This window comes from Nyctibius grandis, assembly GCF_013368605.1.
Source record: "Nyctibius grandis isolate bNycGra1 chromosome 34 unlocalized genomic scaffold, bNycGra1.pri SUPER_34_unloc_1, whole genome shotgun sequence".
Lineage (NCBI taxonomy): Eukaryota > Metazoa > Chordata > Aves > Nyctibiiformes > Nyctibiidae > Nyctibius > Nyctibius grandis.
Window position 1 is genome coordinate 390,201 of NW_027167468.1, and position 7,638 is coordinate 397,838.

Below are 7,638 nucleotides of genomic sequence, written 5' to 3' on the forward strand. Positions count from 1 at the left end.
CTGAGCAGGAGGACAAGAAGGAGGGTAAACATGCTTTGTACCCACCTTTACCGGATTCGCCATTTACGGAGTCAGCAGTACCAGAGTCACAAGGACTTAAAGGACTGTTACCATCACGAAATGGACACGAACTTGACATGACAGAGCTTGGTAGACGACTGGAAGAATTAAAGACGGAATTGCAGCAGCATTGTTCAGCCAACGCCTCGGGACACGTGACTATGTCTCCCCTGAAAACCCCCCTCTGTGTTCGGGACAAGTATTAGGGCCACCTCAACCTCCTTTACAACTCCCTACTCCACCTTTAGATCAGGGCAGGGGGGGAGGTTTGCGTCCATCTGGTAATGTGGGAGGTGAGGGAGAGGGTCAGCGTCCGCCCATGCATACAGGGGAAGGGGGGGGAGGTGAGGGAGGAGTGAAATGGAAAGGGGTCATTCGAGATGTGTTATTAGAAGGAGTTATAATTCCACAAGCATATCCGGTGATTGTGGGTGTGGGTCCTGAGGGAAGAAATATTTGGCAACTGTTAGATTGGAAAATTGTAAAAGAAGCATTACCACTATAGTTAGCGAAGGACAACACAGGTGAGGACTGCAGAAAAGTTGTTGCAGGGATGGCAAATAGTAATGCCACCTTAACTGAGCTAATGGATGCTTGTGAGAAAGTAGGAACCACCACATTTCAGATGGAGTATTTAGCAAAAACTTTCGCGGCGGCAGTTAAGATAGTTCATCGTTGTTATACATGCGAGCAAGAAGGTCACTTTAAGAAAAACTGCCTTAAGAAGTTGAAGCTGAGTGGGAGAGATAACTCTGTTTTGATGTGTCATTGCTGTGGGAAGCTGGGGCATTTTGTGAAGCTGTGCAGGTCTCAGTATAATGCTCAAGGTCAGCTGATAACAACCAGCTGCAGAGTGCAGGGAAACTGGAGAAAGAACGCGGCGGGGGGAACCGTGTGCTGACACAAATGAATCTTCCTAACCAGTTCCAGGCCTATGCAGTTAACTCGCAGCCCAAACCTCAGGGAGCGCAGGACTGGTGTTTCCACGCAGGGTTAACCTGTGCGGCTGCCAAGCCTTGGACCTGTGGCAAACAGGGATAATGCTAATGCTGATTGTCAAAAGATCATTGAAGCTTTACCTGGAAAAACAGATTTGAATGCTATGATAAAGGCATGTGCAAAAGTGGGTACTGTGGAACATAAGGCTCAAGTTATGGTTGCGGCCGTACTTGGGGCTTACGTCGTAACAATTGCAGCCTCTATTCCAATTGTTATCAAGGGACACAACTTTAACAGCACCACGACAGACTACTGCAGAGGTACAGCAACTGATTACAGAAATAGAAAGCAGGCTACATTCCAAATTTGTACATCATATTGATTTGAATCAGGAAATACAAATTATCACTTTGTTTGATAGGCAAATTCTGTATGCAATAATTGGTCAATGGAATTCAGAATGATCAGATTCGTTACAGAGCTATTGGCACAGATTATTCATCAAAGGACGGATGCGATGTCGGGAGCTTGTGGCCAGAGATCCCTGCATCACTAACCGTTCCTATTTTGCAGCTCAATATTTTGAGTGGTGTATGGATAATAGCTTTGCTTTGCAAACAGCTATGGAGAATTTCTTGGGACAGGTTGTTTACCACTTGCCCTCCCATCCTGTTATAAAATTGAGTGTGGAACTTCCAATTGCCACAGGAGTGTGGTGCGCAGACACTCCTGTGGATGGAACTACCATTTTTACGGATGGATCTGGGAACACAGGCAAGACAGGCCTTGTCTGGTATTCTGATGGCAAGTGGGAATCTATGGTAATACAACAAAAAGCTTCACCTCAGGTGGTAGAATTACGAGCTGTATTAAAAATATTTCAGAATTTTCCCATTCCCTTTAATTTGATTGCTGATTCAGCATATGTAGCTGGCATTATAAAGCAATTGGATAGATCTGTCATAGAGCATATATGTAATCAGTGTGTTTTTGAATTGCTGCGAGCTCTGTGGCAAGAAATTCAAATCCGAACTGCATTGTTTTATGTTTTACATGTAAGAAATCATACTAATTTGCCTGGGTTTATTGCAGAAGGCAATGCTCGAGTGGACTCTTTGGTTTTTCATCCTAAAACAACACTTTGTACCAGAGTGGAAGCAATAGCACAATTGCTTATCAAAGTACATAAAAGGATTACAGACATTACCGGACTAGACTCAGATGCTATCTGTTTACCTATCAGAAAGGAATATCTACAGTGGTTAACAAATCAGTCAACTATTTTTCAAATGGCCTTACAGGACTTTACTGGACAATTGGTAACACATTTGCCAAGAAATAAAAAGCTACAGTTTATTTGAAAACAGGATTGGCAAGAAAAACCTATCAGATCAGAGATACCTATGACTGGACTAACTTTTTTTACTGATGCAGGAAAGCGATCACATTCAGCAGTTATTACCTGGCAAGAGGATGGACAATAGAAACACTGTAAATTCTCAGGACAAACTGAGGACTCATTGCAGACACTTGAATTTTTTGCGATATATCAGGTTTTTGTAAAATGGACCAATAAGAAATATGCGACTTTACGCTATTTTGCTACAGTTGCATCAAGCAATAAACCTCAGAGAGATACCTTATTTTGTCACCCACATTCGTAGTCATCAATTTGATCAAAATTTGAGCATTGGAAATAATAAAGCAGACACACTTGTATCCTATACGCAAATATCACCAAATTTATTTGAACAAATACACCTATCCCATCAATTCTTTCATCAATCAGCGAAAATGTTAGCGAAACAATTTCACCTCACCATGGCACAAGCACATGAATTAGTTAGTGTTTGTCCTAGTTGTCAGAAAATTGGCATGGGAATTGGAATAGGGGTAAATCCTCGAGAGTTGAGTGCGTTGCAACTGTGGCAAATGGACGTTACTCACATTGCAGAATTTGGAAGGCTCAAATATGTTCATGTATCTGTTGATACGTTTTCACATATAATATGGGCAACAGCACAAACTGGGGAAACAGGTCGTCATGTCAAATGACATTTACTTGCTTGCTTTACAAGTCTTGGGGTTCCACAACAACTTAAGACTGATAATGGACCAGCATACTGTTCATAAATTTTTCGTCAATTTTGTCAACTATGGGGTATTACATACGTCACTGGGATTCCTCATTCGCCTACGGGTGAATTCCCGTGAATTCCCCTTCCTGCTGGGAAATGCAGCCCTGGCAAGAAAGGGGCTTTTAGTCAGTGCTGTCTCTGCTGCCCCTGAGGGTCTTTGAAGGACCTGAAGCTGATCTCTAGAAATGACAAGGTTCTTCTGACAGGCCTGCTGTGAGAATGGCTGGTCTGTTCCTTGACTGTATTGTCAAGGGCATAAATAAAGGTTGGTGAAGAGAAAAAAATAGCAGTTTGAGAGTGTAGGCACATGCATTGAGATCCTACATCTGCTGGATGGAGAAGGGACAAACCTTGCCACACTGCTGTTGTGGTCATCAATCACGTCTGTTATTGATATTGGCAACAGGCCTGTGTCTACAGAGGAGAAAGGCAAGGACACAAAGTAGAGAATTACAAGGGTAGATAGTTGTGTGCATGAGGTGTCCCAGATAAACTCAGGTATCCTGAAAGTGGTTTTTACACAGGGTTCTTCTGCTGTTCAAGCATTCAGGTACAACATGATTTGATTAATCACTAATTAACACACACAGTACTGATTACTTATCAGAGTAAAACTTCACAAAGCAACTATATTTCTGCAGCATCAACATGCATCAGCATTCTGTCTGCTTCTCTATTGATCCAGACATCCCTGGAGTTGGTCTTGTGATAATTAAGATTTAGCTGTGACACCAGACGCTGAGAGGGTTTCAAAGCTGTGTCAGAGGGGCTAGGAAGCTGGTGTTACCTTGGTTCTCCAGGGGTATCCTTTATCATTCATGGACAGCTCTAAGCTTCCCAGAAGCAAAGTCCTTCTTTCCAGGGCAGGGCTGGAAGGTCCTTGTGATGAGCTGGTGTCCTTTAGTTTGCTTACTCAAGCTTGATAGATCAGTATGCAATGTAAATTATATACATTAAGAAAGTTAATAGATTTTCATACTATAAAGCCTCATAATCATGAGAGTTAGGGAGGTAAAATTTCATAACCTTGGCCCAGAGGATGTCTGTGGCCAGGTGGATTCTGCACAGAGCTATTTAATGCTCAAGAATCACCCCTTTATGATTAACCCCAACATGTATGAAGTCATGCCAAGGTGGCACGAGGCTGGCATGGAAGAGACAGGAGCTCCTGACTAACATCAATCATGAAGAGGAAGCACAGAGAAGGAGGAAGCACAGGAAGGAAGGAAGGCCTTCCAGCCTTAATGGTTCTGTGATTCTGTGCTGGAGAGAGCCGTTAGTGTGTGTGTGTGTTTGTCTGTGCATGAGGGAACTGCGGGGACGAGGGAATCCTGAGGCCAGCTCCTACATAGACAGAAGGTCTACGACCAGCTCCTGGAGGGATCTGTCCTGTCTGTGTGTCTCTGTAGGTGTACATCTTACACTAACACAGACTGGCATGCAAACAGCCCAACCCTCGTTTCCCTTTCTCCACTTACAGTGGTTTGGCTTGGCCTACAGTCCTCCCAAGGTCCCTTCCAGGATGAAAGACTGTGCATTTCCTTCCACCACAACACTTCCCGTGATGAGGATAGGGAGAGCACTCAGGTTCCCCAATACCACAGAATTAGGCAGACATAAGTTTAGTCCACTCAGGTGCAGCTTTTTTGTCCCTCTCAAGTCATTGACTCAAGGCTGCTAGGCAGGTTACCCCACACAGGCATCATCATATCCTGAGCTGAACCTTTGCTTTTCCTTTTCCCTCTTTCCCCCTCACAAGTTCTTCTCTTTCATCGTCCTCACACATTCCTCTCCAAACAGCCCAGCTCTGCTCTTTCCCCACTGGCCCTGGCTGTGCTTGCTTTGTGCCCTCTCTAAAGGGCATAAAGATATTTCTAATATGGTGGTTGTGCTGATTCCTACATTGGACAGTGCAAAACCAGTAATGCCTTTTATTTTGTGTAGTGCCCTGTAACTCCTCATGTTGTGATCTTGTGTTGATGGATCACCACAACCAGAGACAGCCCTCTGCGTGCAGACATTAACTGACAAAATGTAGCTTCAGCCCAGGTGGACTTTGAGAAACTCCGTGATTCAGCCAACAGAAACCTCTGAAGTTTTACAAGGAGAAGTGTCCAGTCCTGCATCAGGGGGGGAAGAATAACTCCATATACCAGGTCTGGCAGGGACCTGACTGGCTGACGGTGACCTTGACGAGAAGTGCCTGGGCACTTTGAAGGTCACCATGGAGCCAGAGGTGCAAGCTCACCATGGAAAATATCAGCTGCTGAGACAGATGTGTTAGAAGGAGCATGACCACCCAGATATCTTGGGTGTTCATTGCCCTTCGGTGAGCTGTGGTGTGGCCACACCTGGACTAGTGTGTCCCTCTTTGGGAATTCCTGCTCTAGACAGCTGGAGAGGAACTGGAGAGTGCCCACAGGACTCTGTACATGTCCTGTGCTTAAAACCCCAAACCCCATCGTTGCTGACCTCTTCCATCCCAACAAAACCCCAGGAACATGCTGACCCTGGAGAACCGCCGTGCTCTTCAGGCAGCTCCAGATTCCCCTCCTAGAGGATGGGTGTCTTCAGTGTCACCTGTGGGAAAGCCCTGGGTATATCCCTCAGTTACATTCACCATCTTACCTGTCACCAGACACCAACTGGTGACTCCTAAATCCAGTCCTATGTCTCTAAAAGGCCACCAAAAGACACTAAGCTTTTTAGTCCTCAACACATGGAGGAAGAGGAACTTCAGGGGTTCAGTTCCTCAGTTCCTCAGGCCTCTTTGGAGAAAGAGCCCGGCATGAGAGCACTGCACTGTGGACATCCCATTTTATTACAGAGATACTATGAACGAGGCCAGCTCTGAGCCACTGTTAGACACACTTTAATAAGGGAAGCAGGTGACACAAGGTAGGTACATGTCTCAGGTGTAATGACGCAAATGCAAACATTTCTGTGGGAACATAATAACTATGAATGACTATAACAGCCACAGTGATAAATATAATGATTAAAAATACCAAACAAAAAAAAATGTTGGAATCAGAAGCTGTGGGGATCATTTATGGAGAGAGGTGGTAAATTTCTCACACTTGTAAAATGTCCATGAAATCAGTTTCCTAATGGCCTTCTTGAGCTCCTGGTTCCTCAGGCTGTAGATGAGAGGGTTCACTGATGGAGGCACCACTGAGTACAGGACTGCCACCACCAGATCCAGGGATGGGGAGGAGATGGAGGGGGGCTTCAGGTAAGCAAACACTATAGTGCTGATAAACAGCGAGACCACGGCAAGCTGAGGGAGGCACAGGGAAAAAGCTTTGTGCTGTCCCTGCTCAGAGGGGATCCTCAGCACAGCCCTGAAGATCTGCACATAGGACAGCACAATGAAAACAAAACACCCAAATGCTAAACAGGCACTAACCACAATAATCCCGACTTCCCTGAGGTAGGAGCGTGAGCAGGAGAGCTTGAGGATCTGGGGGATTTCACAGAAGAACTGGTCCAGGGCATTGCCATGGACAGAGGGGTAGTGAAAATGTATTGGCCGTGTGCAGCACAGCGCTGAGAAACCCACTTGCCCAGGCAGCTGCTGCCATGTGCACACAAGCTCTGCTGCCCAGGAGGGTCCCGTAGTGCAGGGGTTTGCAGATAGCAACGTAGCGGTCATAGGCCATGATGGTGAGAATAGAATACTCTGCTGCGATAAAGAAGAGAAAGAACAAGACCTGTACAACACATCCCAAGTAGGAGATGGCCCTGGTGTCCCAGAGGGAACTGGCCATGGATTTGGGGAGAGTGTTGGAGATGGATCCCAGGTCAAGAACAGAGAGGTTGAGGAGGAAGAAGTACATGGGGGTGTGGAGGCGGTGGTCATATGCTACGGCAGTGATGATGAGTCCATTGCCCAGGAGGGCAGCCAGGTAGATGCCCAGGAAGAGCCAGAAGTGCAAGAGCTGCAGCTCCTGCGTGTCTGCGAATGCCAGGAGGAGGAAGTGGGTGATGGAGCTGCTGTTGGACATTTAGTCCCTCTGGGCATGGGGCACTGTTCAAGAAGGAAAAGAGGGAAAAATTAGGACAGATTTCTTTGAGAAAAAAACACTCCATTTTTCATAGAAATCACCTCCAGATCAAAGGCTTTTCCCTCCTCCGGATTGTGCTGGCTGAATGAGCTGTGAGGAACAGGACCTCTGACCCTGTGCTACCAAGGAGTCAGCTTTCCTCTGCTTCAGTGGGTACATGGGATCTGGTTTGTGACAGCTCCAACGTTCCCAAAGGATGTCAGATGTAATGGACCTTTAATGGAAAAATATCACTATCTGAGCTCTACAACTCTGAAAAGCATTGTTCTTCTCTGCAGAAGAGAGGTTTAGCATGTTCTGGTAATAACTTTGTTGTTTATACTTTGCACCATCACACCTGGTGACTGTTCCTCTGAGGGGTAAAAATCCTCTTTTTTTTATGACTGAAAGTTTGAGGAGTCTTAAGATGGGACAGGCATAAAGGCCCAACTCTG

The 7,638-nt window shown here is 45.6% G+C and overlaps 1 pseudogene; it reads right to left on the reverse strand.

The window, feature by feature from the left end:
* Window positions 1-6,183: 6,183 nt before the first annotated feature.
* Window positions 6,184-7,252, reverse strand: LOC137676983 (olfactory receptor 14A16-like; annotated as a pseudogene).
* Window positions 7,253-7,638: the final 386 nt, after the last annotated feature.